The sequence below is a fragment of the Gracilinanus agilis genome, chromosome 2 (genome assembly GCF_016433145.1).
Source record: "Gracilinanus agilis isolate LMUSP501 chromosome 2, AgileGrace, whole genome shotgun sequence".
In the NCBI taxonomy this organism is placed as follows: domain Eukaryota; kingdom Metazoa; phylum Chordata; class Mammalia; order Didelphimorphia; family Didelphidae; genus Gracilinanus; species Gracilinanus agilis.
Genome location: NC_058131.1, coordinates 621,564,607 through 621,584,865, shown reverse-complemented (window position 1 = coordinate 621,584,865; position 20,259 = coordinate 621,564,607). Strand labels below are relative to the sequence as shown.

The following is a 20,259-nucleotide window of genomic DNA, read 5'->3' as shown; positions in this document are numbered from 1 at the left end:
TCATCCTCTGAAAGTGTCAACTTTTATCATAGGCCTCTGAAGGTGTCAACTCTTATCATAGGATTTACAAGTTTCTGATTGATTGGGTTAAAAGGGTGGAGCTCTCCAAGTTCATGACTAGTGAACAAGTAAGTGACTTGTGAATTCTCTTATTTGATGGCTTAGGGAGTGTTAAGTAGGGGTGTTTTCAGTTTTGGTTGATCAATATAAAAGTTGCTGATGCTAGGCAAAGAAAGTCTGATTCACACTTCACAGGTTTAAGAGGAAAGTTCAGTTTGGGGTATGTTGAGAGTAAGAGGTCTACAAGATATTCAATCTAAGATGTCAAATAGGCAGTTAGATATGAGACAGTGGAAGTCAGTAGGGAAGTTATAGCAGAATAGGCATATTTGAGAATCATCAAAATAATGATGGTAATTAAATCCAAAGAAGCTAATGAGATCACTAAGTGAAACAGTATAGACCCAGGATGGCAAACCTATGGTACATGCCAAAGATGGCACACATAGTAGACCTCTCTGGGGGTACACATGCCATCAATCACCAGAGTTAGTTACTAGAAAAGCAGAGGGGTTCGGGCAAAGCTGCTCCCACCCCACTCTCCACCACACCTCTGGATTATACTTACCTAGGAAATGAAGGGGATGACAAGCAGTATGGGGACAGGACATGGCACATGGTCTCTAAAAGGTTCACCATCACTGGTATAGATAGAGAAAAGAAGAGGGCCCAAGATAGTACCCTGTAGGACACCTATGGCTAGAAGGCATGATCTGGATAAGAATTCAGCAAAGAACAATGAGAAGGCACAGTCTAAAAGGTAGAAAGTGGTGTTCCAAAGGAAAGAGTGGTGTCCCAAAAACATAGAAAGGAGAATCAAGGAAAGAGAATGATCAACCATATCAGAAGCTACAGGAAGATCAGGAAAAAGGAAGATTAACAAAAGGCTATTATTGGATTGGACAATTAAGGTATCATTTGTAATTTTGGAAAGAGTAGTTTTGATGAATAATGAGGTCAGAAGCTGGGTTGTAAGAGCTTAAGAAGGAGAGAAGAGCAAGCACCTATTGTAGATGGTCTGGACAAGTTTAGTAGAAGAGGTACAAGATGACAGTGAAGAAGATCAAGTGAGTTATTTAAGGATTGGAGAGAGAGTCATGTTAATTGGTAGTAGAAAAGGAGCCAGTACACAGAGAAACAGTACACTGAAGTGAGGGAAAGAATGACTGGGAAAATCTGTCAGAGGAAATGTAATGAATTAGATTGCTTGAGCAAGTAGAAAGGTTTTAAGAAGACCACCTCTCTGTGTGAGACAGAGATAAAGATGGAGGTAGAGTGGCAGAAGGTATCTGAGTGATACGCGATAAGGAAGAGAAGAGGGAGTTCATGGTCAATTATATCCTTTTGGTCTTTTTCTGTAAAATATGTTCAGCTGAGAGACTGGGGAAAGAAGAAATTATAAGAACACTGAGGTGAAAAGGTTCAGAAAAGCTGCCATGGAGAATGAGTTAGTGAGCTGATAACAGACCAGATGTAAAAGGATTGCCTCGAAGCAATAAGAGCCCAATTGAGGCTGTGTAATATGAATTCATTCAGAATGGCTGTGTGATTTTCTCTACCTTCAGTCAGCAGCAGGTGTGTAGGAGGAAAGGCAGGGGATGGTAAGAATGATCCAAGGCTGAGGCTTGGCAGGTTATAATCAACAACATGATAAGGGGTCTAAGAACTCAAGAGAAAAGGAGAGTGGGTGTTAAGAGTCAAACCAAGCTCACCAAGAAGTCAAGATAGGGAAAAGAGAAAAGTGGCTAGTATAAAGATGATGGCCTTGGAAGAACCAAGAGATTGGTAAGGGAAGGCAAAAGGAGAAGAGGGAAATCACTATTTTATGGTCAGATAAGAGAATTTCAGAATTTTTATCATGAAGTTGGAACATTTGTGGGTGAAGGCAAGATCAAAAGTATAACCACCTTTGTGTGTAGCTGAGGTGAAAAGAAGGAGTAGTTCAAGGAAAGTAAGTAGATTGAGGAAGTGAGTGGTGAGGGTATCTGAGGAGGAACTAATGTGTATACTGAGTTCCCCTAGTATGAGAATAGGAGTTGAGGAAGAGAGAAAAATAAGGAGCCCAGTACTGAACTTACTGAGGAAGGAAAAAGATTTGAAGATCTATAGATCATAGCTACCATGATTTTGATTGGGTGGTAGATGTGATTATATTATAATATATTCCAGAGGCAGAGCCAAGTTGGCAAAATAAAGGCAGAGACTAGTCAATCTCTCAAATTCCTCTCCAAACAACTTTACAATAGGGCCTCAGAACAGATAGCTGGGGCAACAGAAACAAGAAAATGATGAGGTAAAATAATTTTCCAGCCCAAAATAAATGATGTCAGCAGGAAAGGTCAATTTCTCTGGGGCAAGAGTGAAGCACAATCTGGCACAGGCCTTGCTAGTGCAGGAACCACCTCAGGAAGCCAGTAGCAGGCCTTTGGGACACACCTGAATGCACATCAGTGGCTCTCCACACACAAACAGTAAGGGGATCAGTCAACTGATCAGAAGATTACATGGGATATTTTGCTGGTAACAGGTGCATTGCCCATAAATAGTTCTGGGTTACAGTCCCTGAGCAAAGAGAAGCACTAGTATACTAGAGTCTCTGGGCACAGAGGAGCAGGAACCCTAATCACAGTTCCAGGATGGAAACACAAATTAGAGCACAGACTAGGAGAACATTGACCACACCTCTCTTTAGATCACACTATCTAGGAAGAACTGAAAATTTACAGACCCCAGAACTAACTCTGAAAAGAAGCCCCACAAAAAACCTAAAGCTTGGGACAAGATCCCCTTAACCTATAGAGCAGAGTCCAACTTGAACATAAAAGTAAAAAGTCAAGAAATGGGATTGAAAATGAGCAAAAAATAATAATAACCTAACTACACAAAGTTACTAAGGTGCCAGGGAAGAGCAAAACACAAAAGAAAAAGACAACAAAGTCAAAAGAGCTACATCCAAAGCCTCCCTCCTCCTTCCCACCCCCCATCCCCAAAGAAAAGTGTGACTTGGTTTCAGGTCCAAAAAGAGTTCCTGCAAGAGTTAAAAAATAATTTTAAAAATAAAATGACAGAGAAAAAACTGAGAAAAGAAATGAGTGATGCAAGAAAGTCATGAAAAAAATAGTCAACTGTTTGGTAAAAGAGGCATAAAATATACTGAAGAAAAATAACACCTTAAAAGTAGGATAGGACAAATGTTAAATGAGGTACAAAAATCCTCTGAAGAGAACTTTTTAAAAAGTAGAATTGGCTAAATGGAAAAAGATGCATAAAAATTTGCTGAAGAAAAGAATTTAAAAAGTAGAACTGACCAAATGGAAAAGAAGATATAAAAGCAATCTAAAGAAAATTCCCTAAAAATGAGACTTGGTTCCTCAATTGAAAAATCATCAAGGGATATGAATAGGCAGTTTTCAGGTAAAGAAATCAAAACTATCAATAAACACATGAAAAAATGTTTTAAATCTCTCATAATTAGAGAAAAGCAAATCAAAACAACTCTGAGGTACCCTATCACACCTAGAAGATTGGCCAATATGACAGTAAAGGAAAATAATAAATTTTGGAGGGGATGTGGCAAAATTGGGATACTAATACACTGCTAATGGAGTTGTGAAATGATTCAACCATTGTGGAGGGCAATTTGGAACCACGCCCAAAGGGCTTTAAAAGACTGCCTGCTGGGGGCAGCTGGGTAGCTCAGTGGATTGAGAGTCAGGCCCAGAGATGGGAGGTCCTAGGTTCAAACCCGTCCTCAAACACTTCCCAGCTGTGTGACCCTGGGCAAGTCACTTGACCCCCATTGCCCACCCTTACCACTCTTCCACCTTTGAGCCAATACACAGAAGTTAAGGGTTTAAAAAAAAATAATTAAAAAAAAATTAAAAGACTGCCTTCCCTCTGATCCCACAATACCACTGATGGGTTTGTACCCCAAAGAGACAATAGGGAAAAACAACTGTACAAAAATATTTATAGCCGCGCATTTTGTAGTGACAAAAAATTGGAAAATGAGGGGGTGTCCATTGATTGGGGAATAACTAAACAAATAGTGGTAACTGATGGTGATGGAATACTATTAAGCTGAAAGGAATGATGAGCTGGAGGACTTCCATGTGAATTGGAAAGACCTCCAGGAACTGATGCAGAGCAAAGGAGCAGAACCAGGAGAACATTGTACACAGAGACTAATACCTTCTGGTACAATCAAATATAATAGAATTTTCTACTAGCAGCAATTCGATGTTCCAGGACAATCCAGAGGAACTTATGAGAAAGAACACTATCCACATCCAGAGAAAGAACTGTGGGAGTAGAAATGCAGAAGAAAAATACATGGTTCAATGGGCACATGATTTGAGATTTTGACTTTAAATGATCACTCTATTGCAAATAATAATATGGAAATAGGTTTTGAACAATGATACATGTATAACCCAGGGGAACTGCTTGTCAGCTCAGGGAGGGGGGAGGGATGAAGGGAGGAAAAGACTATGAATCATATAACCATGGGAAAAATATTCTTAATTAATTAATTTACAAAATAACACTTAAAAATGAGACTTGGTAAAGTAGAAGCTATTAACTCCATGAGCCATCCATAAATAAAGCAAAGTTGAAAGAGTGAAAAAAAGAGAAGAAAATATTAAATATTTCATTAGGAAAACAACTGACCTGGAAAACAGATCAAGAAGAGATAATTTAAGAATTACTGGACTACCTAAAAGTCATGTTTAAAAAAAAAAAAAGAGCTAAGATATCATATTTCAAGAAATTATCAAGGAAAACTGTCCTGATAATCAAGACCCAGAGGGTAAAATAGAAATTGGAAGAACCCACTGATTGTATCCAGAAAGAAATCCCAAAATGAAAACTCTCAGGAATATTACAGCTAATTTTCAGAGACCCCAGGTTCAAGGAGAAAATATTGGAGGCAGACAAAAAGAAAGTCACAGTCAGGATATAAGATATAGCAGCTTCTACATGAAAGAATCAGACGGTTAAGAATATGATATTCTAGAGGAGTTAGGATTAGAACCAAGAATAACCTACCTAGCAAAACAGAATATTCCTTCAGAAACATTTAACAAAATCAAGGACTTTCAAGCATTCCTGATGAAAAGACCAGAGTTGAATAGAAAATACAATTTTCAAATATAAAACTCAAGAGAAGCAAAAAACAGTTAACAGGAAAGATAAATCATATGGGATTTAATATGGTTAAACTGTTTATATTCCTACATGAGAAGATGATACTTGTTAACTCCTAAGAACTTTATCATTATTAGGACAATTAGGAGGATACATAGACAGAGCAAGATGTATGCCGACTATGTTAAAATATCCAAAAAGTGAAATTAATGAGTGAGAAAGGGGGATGCACTTGGAGAAAGGAGAGGTAGAATGGGGTAAATTATTTCACATAAGGAGAGGTGAAATAGAGCTTTAACAGTGGAGGGAAAGATTGGGGGCTAACAGGCAATGCTTGTACCTTCCTCATCAGAACTGGCTTAAAAAGAGAATAACATACACATTCAGTTGGATATCGAAATGTATCTTATCCTAAAAGGAAGTAAGGATGTGCGGGGGGCACAAAAAAGGGAGGGGAGATGGGGGCAGGTAGTGATCAGAAGGAAAATACTTATTATTTTTTTATTTTTTAAATTTTTTCCATGATTACATGAGTCATGTTTTCTCCCTCCCCTAAACTCTAGTCCCTCTCCTGGAGTTGTCGAGCAGTTCCATTATTACTCTAACCCAATCACTTTTGAAGAGGAACAAAGTGAAAGGAGAGAGGGAGAAAGAAGGATAAGGTAGGGGGGTGAGGGGGGAAGGATGACAGGTATTAAACAATCATAACTGAAATTTTTTAAAGCAAGTTCCCCTAATAAAAGATAATTTTTCAAGTATATAGAGAACTGAGTGAAATTTATAAGAATACAAGTCATTTCCTATTTGATATATGGTCAAAGAATATAACACGCGGTTTTCAGGAGAAAAAAATCAAAGCTATCTAGTCATAAAAAAATGCTCTAAATAGCTATTAAAGAAATGCAAATAAAAACGACCCTGACGTACCACCTCACACTTATCACTATAACAGAAAAGGAAAAGGAAAAATGAAGATGGTGTGGGATAATTGGGACACTAAAGTACTGTTGGTAGAGTAGTGAACTGATTCGACTCTGAAAAACAATTTGAATAAAACTATACATATATTCTTTGACCCAGAAATATAAGTACTAAGTCTATATCAGAGAGAGAGAAAAAAAAAACATGGGAAAAGGATATATATGTACAAAAAACATTTATAGCAGCTCTTTTTGAGGTGGCAAAGAACTGGAAACAAGAGGATGCCCAACAATTGGGGAATGGCTAAACAAGTTGAGGTATATAATTGTGAGGGAACATTACTGTGCTACAAGAAATGATAAACAGGATGGTTTCAGAAAAACATGGAAAGACTTACACGAACTGATGAAAAGTTGAGTGAGCTACATGAAATGACATAAAGTGAAGTGAGTAGAACTATATACACAGTAACAGTAATACCGTATAATGATCAACTATGAATGCCTTAGCTATTCAACAATACAATAATCTAAGACTATTCTGAAGGACTTATGATGAAAAATGCAAGTAAAAGCTAGCTAAAGGAATTGTTGGAGTCTAAATGCAAATTGAAGAATACTTTTTTACTTTATTTTTCATAGGGTTTTTTATTGTTTTCTTTCACAACATAACTAATACAAAAATGTTTTATATTTCTGCGCATGTATAACCTAAATCAAATTGATTGTCTTCTCAATGAGGGGGTAGAGGAGAGAGAGGGTGAGAATTTGGAACTCAAAAATTTTTAAATGAATGTTAAAATTGTTTTTAACATTTAATTAGAAAAATAAAATATTCAAATGAAAAAATATTTAATAAATATAGTCCATATTTACTTGCCATATTAAAGCAAATATACTGAACTTTTTAATAACTGGGTCACTATTATGATCTTTTTCTTGATGACTTTTTATTCTAATTCAGTTTTGAAAAAGATCTAAAGGCTAGAACAATGAGCTGAATTTTAAAAGATGAACTTAAAGAGGGATATGTGTAAAATAGTATAGGATAAAGGGAATGTGAATAAAACCTTAAGTCAGCAATGAAAAATGATAATATGATTTTGTGTTGAATTAATAAAAGTGTAAAGAACAAGAGTAGAGATATTCTACTATAGTGTTCCCTGGTTAGACCACATATGGAGTATTGTATTCCACTCTGGAGGCCACATTTTAGAAAAGATATGGATAAGCTAAAGCATATGGGAGGAGGGGAGTTCTGAACCAAGATCATGAGATGGCTAGAAATTATACTATATTAACATGTTGTTTTAGATGGCTAGAAATTATACAATATTAATGTTGTTTTGGAAAAGACTTAAGGGGGAAGAGTAATAATTTTCTTCAAATATTTGAAGTGTTATCTTGTGAAAGAAGAATCAGATTTGTTGTGTCCAACCCCATGAGCAAAACTAGGAGCAAAAGGTAGAAGTTGCAAAGATGTAGGCTGTATTTCTAGGCCTGTCTAAAAGTGAAATATAAGTTAAAACTAGATAACATTTTGGGGGCATATTGAAGAGTTATAACAGAAATTCCTTCTAAGATATGGCTTACCCTAAAATACAGTCCCTGACCTTCCAAGACTCAATAATCTTAGTGAAACACAGAGTTGTCAGAGTTGAGGTGTATAATGACTACTCCTATATTAAACAGACCCCACTTCTTTGAGGACGGAGTGGGACTGAGTGGGACCAGATTATCTTCTGTTTAGTTTTTCTGTATCTTTCCTGCCTTTCTTGGAGTTATCAATGCACCTACCTCTAATAGTCTTCTCTTCTAATTCACTCCTAACAGCTTCCAAGTCAGGATAGCCAACTGTTACAACTATATATGAAATAAGGATAAATAAATCCTGAGGGCTTACCAATAAGTAAGCCATATGAACTCTCCTTTGTGAATTTTGTGGCTTTGGGCTACTTAAAGGACTTTTGGGGACTTATTTCCTAGTTCTTAGTGATATTACTAATGATTTAGATTATCTAATAAGGGACCTCCATCCAATTCAAATGTTACTATAATTTGAAAATTACTAACAAAAAAACTTAAGCACTTAAATTTTAAAAAGGCTAGCAAAGGGGCAGCTGGGTAGCTCAGTGGAGTGAGAGTCAGGCCTAGAGATAGGAGGTCCTAGGTTCAAACCCAGCCTCAGCCACTTCCCAGCTGTGTGACCCTGGGCAAGTCACTTGACCCCCATTGCCCACCCTTACCACTCTTCCACCTATGAGACAATACACCGAAGTACAAGGGTTTAAAAAAAAAAAAGGCTAGCAAAAATTTTAAGAAAATTTTAATGTATTTAATATAGCTACATGGAAAGAAGAAAAATTAGAATGCAAAATGGAAAATGAGAAGAAAACTGGCACTTTTGGAAGGAGCTGCTCCTTTGAACGAATTGGGATGCAAAATAAACCATTATTAATTTATATTTTATTTGAAAAAAACTGAAAATTCTCAGATTCTCAGGCCCTTTAAACCTAACAGATCAATGTCACCAATATAATCCTTCTAGTGCTATAGCTACTTAATAAATTGAATAGGAAAAGGTAAAATTAAATCCATTTTATTGAAAATAAGTCTAAAAATGTCTCCTTAATAAACACTTCCTACCTTGGATTAAGAGTTTACAAATATCAATTTTGACAATAAACAGTGTTAAAAAGAAGCTAAGAAAAATAATTGTGTATTATCTAGCAAAACTTAATCTTGGAACATTCCTCATTTACCATTAATGTTCTACTTCTTGAAATTTAACCTAATAAAAATTTAAGTAAAAATCAAATTCCTTACATTTATATAGGAAGGGTAGTCCTTCAAAATTAATGAAGATTCAAATGAAATTAAATGAGAAATAATGTTCATTGAGAAAATATTTAACATTTTTTTTAAATCTCCAACCAAGCTATGAATTGCTCCAGTCATTCTAGAAAGAAATCTAGAACTCTGCCCAAAAGGTTATTAAACTGTGAATACCTTTGACACAACACCACTACTCAGTTTATACTCATTAAAGGAATAAAAGAGGAAAAGGACTTGTATGTGCAAAAATATTTATGGCAAATCTTTTCAGAATAGCAAAAAATTGGAAACAAAGGGGCTAACTTTGGAGAATGGTTAATCAAATTATGGCGAATGGATGTAATGGAGTATTATGCCACAAGAAAAGACAAAAAAGATAGTTTCAAGGGAAACTCAGAAAGCTGTTTTTATAAAAAGATGCAAAACAAGGTAACAAGAACTAGATTTAATAAATGACAACATTGTAAATAAAAACAAAACTTTGAAAGACTTTAGAATTCCGATCAGTTATAATAAACCTTGAGTCCACAAGACTAAAGATGAAACACACTACTCATCTGCCAATGAGGTAATAAACTTAAAATGCAGAGACATGCATATGTGTGTGTGTGTGTGTGTGTATACACATACACATATATATTTTTTTTTTCAGGTACAGACAATGTGGGAATTTGCTTGCTGGATCATGCATATTTATGATGAAGGGTTTTTTTCAGGTATTTTTTTGATTGGGATGTGGGGAGGAAGAGAGTAGTCAGAGGAACAGATCACAAATGCATGTAAAAATAAATTTATTCAGATGCATTGTGGGAAGATGGCAGAGTAGAGCATGAATCTTCTTCACCTTCCTAATACCCCCCACAAACAACCAAAAATAACTCTACAGAATCAATGTTAAAAGCAGGAAAAACAGACAGCAATAGAGACTGAAACTGAACAGCTTGGGGGTAGAGAGATATGTTTCCGACTTCCCAGGCCTCATCATAACCTCCCTAGGCCCTGGGGCAGGAACAGAGTGAAATCAACAAGGTAACCCCTGGGGACAGGATTGGCAACCACTCCAGGTTTGCTAAGCCACAGCTTGCATCCATGAGGGTACTACTGGAATCAGAGGGTCCTGGAAACAACTGTGTCTGCTGCAGTCTCAGCTCTGGAGACCTCCACTGGCCCACAGCTGAAGACTGAAGGAATAGACACCACAGAGTCTATGCGAGCCAGGTCCTAAAGGGCAGGAACTCAACCCTTGCTGCTACCAAGTGAGGGACTTTGGAGGTCAAAGGAATGCAGCTAGACATCTGCTCTATCCTGGGCTGTGGTCATTCCTAGGAGAGTGGAGTCCCTAGCTGCTTGTTGGGGGTGGGGAGGGGGTAGACTATTGGTTTACAGTTGCAGAACTTCCTGCAGGCTCTGGTTGAATCATAGACTTGGAATTGGGCAGGGGATAGCAGTATACCTGACCCTGAACTATAAAAATTGGAATAAGTAAATAGGACCCAGGAAAAAACCAAATATATGCAAAAAAAATCCTGAAACCTGAGGTAACATATTCCAACACACTGAGAACCCTGGGACTCTAGCAAAAAAGCCAATAATTAAATCCATTGGCAGCTAAAATTTAAAGAAATTAAAATGAGCAAGCTAAACAGAAAGAACCCAACTACTGAGAGCTATTAAAAGACCTCCACCCAGATTCAAAGGACAATAAAGTAAAAACATCTACTTTAAAATACAGCAAAAAATATATATATATAATAAATGCCACAAGCTCAGAAAGAACTTTTGGAAGATCTTTAAAAAGACCTCAAAAACCAAATGAGAAAAGTTAAGGAAAAATTATAATAAAAAATAAGAGAAATGCAAGAAAGTCAAAAAATTATGAAAGATCATCCAAATAGGAAAAGTCATCCAGAAAGTCATGGAAGAAATTAATATGAAGACTTAGAATTGATTGAACAAGGGGAAGCTAACAATTTCCTAAAATAAATAAATAATAAAGCAAAATCAAAAGAATGAAATAAGAGAATGAAACATATTACAAAAAAAAATAAAAATAAAACAACTTGACCTGGAAACTAGATCAAGAAAATAATAAGAACAGTTGAACTCCTAAAAAGTTATGATGAAAAAAAAAGTTTAGATACCACACTCAAAGAAATCATCAAGAAAAACTGCCCAGAAATTGTAGAATCAGAGGGTAAACTAGAAATTGAAAGAATCTACCAATCACTATCTCAAAGAGACTCAAAGATGAAAATGTTCAGGAATATCACTGCTAAGTTCCATAGCTCCCAAATTTAAGGAGAAAATACTATAAGAAACATGAAAAAAATTATTTAAATACTGTGGAGCTGTAGTCAGAATGATACAAGATTTAGCAACTGCAATATTAAAAGAACACAGGACATGGAACACAGCATTTTTCAGAGCAAAAGAACTGGGCCTACAACCAAGAATAAAATATCCAGCAAAGATATGCATAATTATAAAAGGTAAAAATTAGACACTTTCAACCATTCCCAGAGAAAAACTCTTAACTCAGCAGAAAATTGATCTATAAAAAAATATGCAAAGGTAATGAAAGACTAATCATAAGCAACCCCAAAGGTCAAAGCGTTTGATTCCTGAATGGGAAAATGTCGTCTATGGACCATGGTAATGGCATCACTGCCTGCCTATTCTGAAGGGGAGTATATGGATGGAAGACTTGAGGTGGAAGTGATGATAATGGAATGAGCTGGAATAGACTAGGAGGAGGCAAGGTGGATTGATTATCTCATATGAAGGAGGAATGAGTCAATAAACTTCCACAAAGAAGGGGAGGAAGGGATATCCCCTTAAAGAGGACTGAGAAAATAAAAGAAAGGGTAGATAAAGAGAAAGGAAGAGAGGGAAGAGGAGAAAAGGGGAAGGGGTTAAGAGAAGGGAAGAAAGGGATATCTAGAGTGGAATACATATCAAAAGAGAGAAGCAAGGTGTGGAGATAAGAGAGGAACTCTTAGGATTTTTAGAATTGAACTCATAACAATAAGTAGGAGCATGGTTATAGAGAAAGGATTTTTGGAAAAGTGTACAGAATAAGAATTAAAAGGTAAGGGTCAAGAGTCAAGGAAAGGACCTTTGGAAAGGTGGGTCAGTTTGGAACTAGGAGGGCAAGGGAAGAGAATAAGGGAGGATTTAAGGGAAGGGATGTGAATTGGAGGACAACCGAGGTGGGTTACAGTAGAAAGAAAGAAGAAGGAGAAAAACAGTAAAGAGGAATGGAATAGATGGAAATGCACAGCTAGTAACTATGACATTGAGCATAAAGAGGATACACTCAGCCATGGAAAGAAAATAGCAGAAAGTATCAAAAGTCAGGACCTGACAACTTGTTTACAAGAAACAGGATGAAAATGAGAGATACACATAGAAAGTGACAGGCTGGAGCAGAATATATGCCCCAGCTGATTCAGAGAAGGCAGAGTTAATAGTCATGCTCTCAAAAAGAGTTTGGACTAAAATGGATATAACTGAAAAGGATGAACAAGGTAATGATATGTTGGAGAGTACTATGGATAATGGAGCATTATCAATATGGAACCCATATCCACCAAGAATTAGAGCATCCAGATTTTTAAAGGAAAAACAAAACGAGATACAGAAGGAAATAAATACAAAATAATAATAGTAAACTTTAACTTTCCCTTCTCAGAACTTGATAAATCTAACCAAAAAAGAAAAAAGAAATTAAAGAGGTGAATAGAACCATAGATAAGTTAATTATGATAGAAATCTGGAGAGCTCCCACATGTCTACATAAAGATAAATCTGAACATACATGCAATCCAAACAAAGATTCTGATGGGAACAATGGTCTTGAGAGCATAAATATTCTGCAAAAGTCTTACTTTAACACTCATCATATGATAGAGGTAATACTGCATTCTTGAGGTGTTGTGGCATTAAAACAAAAGTTCCACTAGGTATAACCAAGCTGGAAAGTCTTAGTTATGGAAAGAATATGGTCCCAGCAACAGATTCTCTGCTGCCTCAGGGCTAATCTGGTTAAATATAGCTTTAGTAATACTTGTTAACTGAGAACTAGACAGGTTAAAATTAATCAAATTAAATGCTGATAGGAACATGGAGAACAGTCTTAATATTACATTGCTATAGCAGCTATGAATTGTTTTTTAAAAAACAAGATGGATTTATATATTAAGAGCAGTAAAGCTATTCATGTTCATTGACCTATGGACCCCATTACTAAGATTTGGCATAAGGGCATTATTGAGAAGTTAAAAAGCTGCAAATGTAGGCAATATTCATGGAAGCTTTGTTTGTAATGACAAAATAATTGGAAATCACATAAATGCAATAAATGGGAGAAATGGCTGAAGAGTATGATATTTTAATATAATGAATTATATTGTGTTATTAGAAGTTGTAAATATTGGAAATAAAAAGAAAATAAGGAAACAATATGAAGAGGTGAAAAAAGAAAAGAGTATAAGAATATATACTATGATTATATTTTTTAAAAAGTAACAGCCACAAAATTAAGAGAAAAAAATACTGAAGTAAAACAAATCCAAAGGGAAGTCAAAAGCAGAGAATGTTTATATTAGCACTGTAAGAAGGGGGTATGATTAGGAGGATGGGGTGTAATTGGTAATCCCCTGAGTTGATGTATAAGGGCCACTTCTCCCTCACAGTCACCTCTTCTCCTTACGAGGTAGACAAAATGGGGTTTCTTGGAAAAATGGAGATCCCCTGACATTCCTACCAGGGTAGAGAAGTTAAGAGGAATGTCTTCTCCTCCAGGGGAAACAAGTGTGACCCCAAAAATATGTTCATGCCAGGCAGTGCACACAGAAACCTCCCCCAGAAATCCCTAGTTGGAATCAGGTTTAAAATGGAGGTCTGCAAACCTTCCTCCCTCAACCCACAAGTTCTGTCTCCCACCAATATAGTTCACTCTGATCTGACTAAACCAAACAGATGGGGTTTATTTTAGAAACAAAATAATGAAGGGAATATAAGAATAAAAGTTTTGGGGAAGGGGTACAGGTAACCCTAAATGCCCTTTCAGTCCTTGACTGGATAGGGTACCTGCAGATATGTCTACGTTCCCCAAAATCTCAGCTTCTCTGACCCAATCCCCAAATAGTACTCCTCTAGCTAGAATGGTTACTAAACTAGGGGAAATAGAGAAGAGCAAGGCCCAAGGCAATTTGGGGGGTCCCAGAGGTCAGCTCCCCACAGAAGTACAAACACCCCTGGCCAAACTAAAGAACTATTGTTGTATATTTCCAGTGTGATCAGGAACCAATAGAGATAAGAATGATATGATCAATCTTCATTGAAGGTCTCAGGAAACTCTCCAAATTTCACTTCGTGGGTCCCACAGCCTCAAAAACCACCTCCCTCTTGGCTGTCAAACCATAAGCAGAGTGTTCAGTTGGTTCTTCTCCAACAAGTCTTTGCATCTTTTCAACTGTCACTCTCCTCTCATCCTTCTGTGTTCCATATCTCACAATTCCAAAATGCCTGGTTTGCCTAGCTTCTTACAACACATAACATTTTACATATTGTAATTTGTAAACAAATTGTAAACAACATGGAACTTGTGGTTCTGCACATAATCTTATGCATTTGTTTATTTAAATGCACATTTGCATTTAAATAAGTAAAATTGAAAAATTGAAAAAAATAAGGGTTTTTTTTAAGTTTCCCCAAAACATTAGTATTATACATTTCCAAATTAAGGACACTATCAGCTTAAGCCAAACAATGACAATAGGAAATATAAAAATGCAATTGGTAGGAAAAATATAAACCAAAAAATCTTAATATTTTAGGTACTTTCAAGTTTGTTAAAGTCTCAGGAACAGAAGTGCTATTGAATAAGGAATAGAAACAGAGCTTTTGAATTTAACTGATAAAAATCAGCCACGTTTTAGATTCTCTCTTACCCTGGAGAAGAAATTTCCACTCAATCAAATGAAAAACTAAGAAAGCATGTAGTCTTTCTGAGAAAAATGAAATTTGTTAGTAAAATTCTTAGATGATTAAGCACTAATATTGGCACTATTATCTCAAATGAATCTGCATAGTGTTCTGAAAACCAAAGGCCTGCCTAGAAAAAAAAATTCATAAAGCTCTTAAAGGTTGATTTCACACTACTACCAATTATATACATCATTAGATTCTCTTAATATGCTTTAGTCCTGAGCAATATCTGCATTTTTCTTTCATATAAAGGAAACTTTTATCATACAACATACACACTGCATTTTGCTGCCTCCCCTAATCTTTAGAGATGCTGGAATTTGCTAACTGGTGAGAAATCTAATTAGCTCTTTAAAATATTGCTACCAGAATCTGCATACTTTCTCACAAATGTTACTAACAAGTTCAAAACTGAAAGGTCCTTTATAATTAAAAACTTTTTTTAATTAGGCTTACTCACTTTGCTGAAAATAAAATACCATGACCCATGGGAAAAGATAGTTCAAATCCTAGCTTACCTTGCAATAATTTAAATATATACCATAGGATACAAGTTAAATGTTATTTTCTCAGATTTATAATTGTTCCTATGTAACTGAAGACATTCCATATTAGTTAATTTCAAGATAGTCAGTCACATGCTAAAATCCAATCCCCAACACACTTCAAATTTGCTTTGTTGTCACACAGAACAGTAACAAAGTAGAATTTCCATGTCATTTTTCAGTATTTAAACATCAGTGAAATCAGTACATGAAGAAAATGTAAATAAAAATTTATATATTTTATCAGCCCTCACCAGAAAATAAAACTGTTAGAAAGATGTAAAGTAGTGACACAACCCTGATAAAATACAAGTAACTAAAGCCAAACATTTTAAATTGTATATTTCAATAGATTCAACCCCAGTATGTTGGGAGAACGAAGCAGATATAAATTAATCCTGTGAAATGTTCATTCTTAAAATTAATATAAAGGCTACATACTCAAACTATAATAAAGGGTTAATTAGTAACTTTTTTTCAGAGTCAAGGATTTCAGAAAATCTCCAAGTTAGAAAGGACCCTCAGAGAATCTTTAGTTAAATCCATACCTGAACAAGAATTCCCAATATAACATACCCACATGATGATCATCCAACTTTTCCTTGAAGATCTCCAGCAGGGGAGCCTACTACTTCTCTAGTAGTATCTGATCCCTGTCAGCAGTATATATGTGGTGATATAAACTGCACTTACATATTATACTTTTCCCAAACAGTAACTAGTTTTCCTGTCAGTCCTTCAGCAAGGAAATGTTTTACTTTATTTTCTTCCCTGTAACTTAACTAGGAAGCACAAGTTAATTATTTTTTAATATTTCATCTAATAATTTTCCATTCCCAATAACAGTTCAAAAACTACATCATGAACAATCCAATTAGGCTTTTCCTTTTTAAACTTTCTAGTATTTTCATGGGGGCAACCTGACACTTAAAACCCAGAATTCAATGGGAAAAACACAAGATCTGGAGAGAAAGAATCCTGGCTCCATTGCTCACTATCTAAATAACTTTGGCCAAGTCACAAACCCTATAGACCCGTTTTCTCATCTGTAAAATCCAAGGTTATACTAGATAACCTCTAAGACCCCTTCCAAGTGTAAATCTAGATCCTAAAATATAAAAAACACTGTTAAAAGATATTTTAAGTAAATCAAAAACTTTTAATTTTTAGTATTTCATGTAATTCATACCCCCTGCACATACACATACACAAATATACAAAAAGGAAACCCTGAATAATCAAAAAATACAATTCTACAAACTTATATTCATATAAAGAAAAAACATCTTATAGGAAAATAAATTCAACATATAAACTTTTTTTATGTTAACAGGACACAGCAAGTATCACAACAGACTTTTTTTACAATCCTGTATATTAAAAAGAATAGATTCAATTAGCATGATTATATTGTCTAGAAAATAAAAGAACTCAATTCCATTCATCTTCCCCCAACTTATATCAGTAAAGCAAGGAGAAAAAATTTAATAACAGACATTCAAAAGCAACTATGTCTTTGGGGTTATTCCACATCAGCCTCTGGTTTCTATGTTTCTAAAAACGGAAAAAACAAGTCATCTGTTCCTACCCAGGCTACTGAAGAAACAGTAATATTTTTAAAACCGAATTCCAGAAAGCATATCAAAAGTAATTTACAATCAGTTTTGCCATTTCATAGCATGAAATATGTAAAAACTGTGGCATGGCTTGTGGGCAATTACATGATCACGTTATTTGCTATAGATACCAAAACCCAGCTCCTTGTTGAAACTTTAATACCATGATAAAAACTATAAAGAAATTCAGCTGCACACTACTAATACATTTTGTGAGTCATTAATTAGAACAGAAATATTCTCATATTACTAAAATTTCCATTAAGTCACTGTTTAAACTACAGTAGTCAAAAAAGAAAACTTGGATTCTGTTTTAAGTGTTTAAGATGCAAATTATATCAAGATAAGGTTAGATCTTTCTTCAAAAAAATGAATAAACATTTTTGAAAGCATTTCTCTCATTTGCTCTTTACACTCTTCAAAAAAGCATTATCATTTTCACATTTTATTTAATCCTTGGTTAAAAGGCAGTTTTGCACTTAATACTGGGACTAGAATAGTGTGCAACCAATGTAATTAAAGCAGTGAAAACTAACCATAATCTTTTTCTCTGGACTGATTTCATAAAAGCATATGTATAATTACATTTAAAAAATTTACAAGATACCTGATGCTCATGAGTAGGAAATAGATTTCATATAAAGTTTACTTACATCACATAGAAAGGAGAAATTAAAATGTCTATTGTCCATCTCTAAAAAGTCCTGTCATCAAGGAACATTTCCTCATAATTCAAATCATAAAGTTACATTGCCTATACCATAAATAACATCCAGCTCAAACTGTCTTTATGTATGCAGTCATACATGGTTAAGAGAAACATAACATTTTTCTCATTCTTTTCTGAGAACAATTTCTTTTTAATTACATTTAAAAGCATTTTCCTCTGTTGGGGCTCTATTTTAGCCACAAATTATGGACTTACAAAAGATAACAAAAAATGAAACTTTGCTATTGACTCAAAGGAATTACTTTGAGTTCCTTACTCTTTCTGAAAGAGTGCAAAAAAGTTCTGAGAAATAAGATCATGTACATACATTTATAGTCATGTAATCATTGGGCTTTACTGTGTACAATATACATCTGTAACCTCATTTCTTCAGCATCTCCAGAGACAGATGAAACATCTTGTTGTTTAGTTGGATTCTAAAACAAAGCTATCTCATTTATACACATTGATTACCAACTTTCTATACAAAGTATCAAATAAACTGAAAATTCAGAACCCAAATTTCAAATTATAATCAATTAAAAAAAAATCTTTCTCCAGGAATACACACACCAAGAGCCATGAAGCAGGATTTATCCCAAATATTTTTAAATACAGTCACTCAAACAACTACGTCCATTTCCCATACAGACCAATTAAAAAGATTTTGCTTTAAGATCATTATTTTCCTACCTGAACAAGCATACCAGAGAGGAGAGAGGAAAGAGGAAGGGAGATGCAAGACAATGACTGTAGTGATAAATATATTTGTCTGAGGAGTTTCCAGCATTATTATTCATTTACTTTTTTCTTCTTTTAGTTCAGAACACCCCGGTTCTTGGCTCCCACTTGCTAGCTAATAATGATGATAATAAGAAAAAAAATTTTTTTAAACCATTAAGGGTTGAGCACCAGGAGGCATAGCCAAAGGAGGCAGCCTAGGATGCCTACGAATCCCTCCACAAGAAAACACACCCAAAATTTCAATCTAGAGCTTCCACGGAAGAGCTGTCTTCGCGGGGTGGGTAAGAGTGTAAGAGAGAAAGAGAGTGAGCGAGAGTGAGAGAGTGAGTGAGTGTGAGAGAGAGTGTGTGTGTGTGTGTGTGTGTGTGTGTGTGTGTGTGTGTGTGTGTGTGTGTGTGTGTGTACACAGAGCTTGGGGGGGTGGGGGGAAGACTCCTTACCTGCCCACCTCCTCGGCCCCCTGGGGGCTGCTCCTGACAGGCTGGGTCCCCCGGCCGCCGTGCCCCCTCAGCAGCAGCACTGGCGGCGGCGGGATCCTCTCGTTAGCCAGCTCCCAGGAGCTATACCGGACAATCTTCCTAGGCCCAGCCCGGGCCGCTGTCAAACCCAGCCCCCGCCCGCGGGAGCAGCTTTCCGCCCCGCAGCGCAGCGACCGGGCCCACAACGAGTCTCCCCCAGCCCAGGCGCCCAGGAAAGCGGCGGTGGCTGCGGCGCCTCCTTCGGGCCCCTCCGTGCCGAGCCCAGCCTTTCCCTCCGATCTGGGCCTCGCCCCTTCAGTTAAGTTATGACCCCCGGGCCCCGGCTCGGACTCCGGGCGGAGAGCACGACGTGCCCCCAGCTATTCCCCGCCAACCCCCCGGCAGAGGGGACGTCCCACTCCCCACCTGCCACCCCCCGCCCGGACGCTCCCTGGTTACCGTCAAGAGCCCGGACTCCGCCATCCTCCTCCTTCCTCCTCCTCTACAGAAGCGGCGCTACCCAACCACCGCCCCCCCCGCCCCCCACAACTTGCCCCGCCCCGCTCCCCCCCACCTCGCTCCCGCCCCCCTTATGCTAGCCCTGCCCTCCGGCGTTTTCACGTCACCAACCCACGAGGCGGGCGGGAGTGCGGGCTGGAAGGCGGGGTCATCCGGGAAGAACGAGTAGCTACGGCTCTCCAATAACAACGTCGCATTGGCGTCCCTACGCTCCCTACATTCCCCTCCCAATTTACAACGCTTCGCCTCCCGTCCACTAGATGCCGCTGCCTCCCTCTATCGGGTCATAGAGTTATTCCTCCAACAAAGGTAGAACGACACCCTGCCCAATTTGACATCGATGCCGCGGTAGCCATTTTTAATTATGGAAAAAGGACTGGGAGCAGGGGAAGCTATTCTTCAAGCTTCCGGTTTCACGCCTTTACGCTTTACCTTCGCCCAACCTCCCTGTTGCTCGGGGCAACGGCCGCTGGGTCTAGAAAGGGAACGGCTACGGTAGGTGATGAGCGTGCCCAACAAAGTAACACCTAGAAGGACTGACGTTTTGCTTTAGACGGGCCAGTTCCGGCTTTTTCACGCCCAGACCCATTTGGAAAGTCGTCCACACACATGGGCTGCTCCAAACGTTTCGACTCTTTACTTCAATGAAATAACTTGCGTGCAGGGCCCGTAATCCCGTCCCGACCGGAAGTCGTCTCACTGCCTTCCGGATTG

At 37.1% G+C, this 20,259-nt stretch overlaps 1 protein-coding gene across 1 annotated transcript in view; it reads right to left on the bottom strand.

Annotated features, from left to right (window-relative positions):
• The window catches only part of SHOC2 (SHOC2 leucine rich repeat scaffold protein), a 147,414-nt gene extending 127,863 nt beyond the window's left edge, over nucleotides 1-19,551 (bottom strand). The window contains exon 1 of the mRNA XM_044665573.1: nucleotides 19,486-19,551. The gene's annotated coding sequence lies outside the window, so the exon portion shown is untranslated. The remainder of the gene's footprint in view (nucleotides 1-19,485) is intronic.
• Nucleotides 19,552-20,259: the final 708 nt, after the last annotated feature.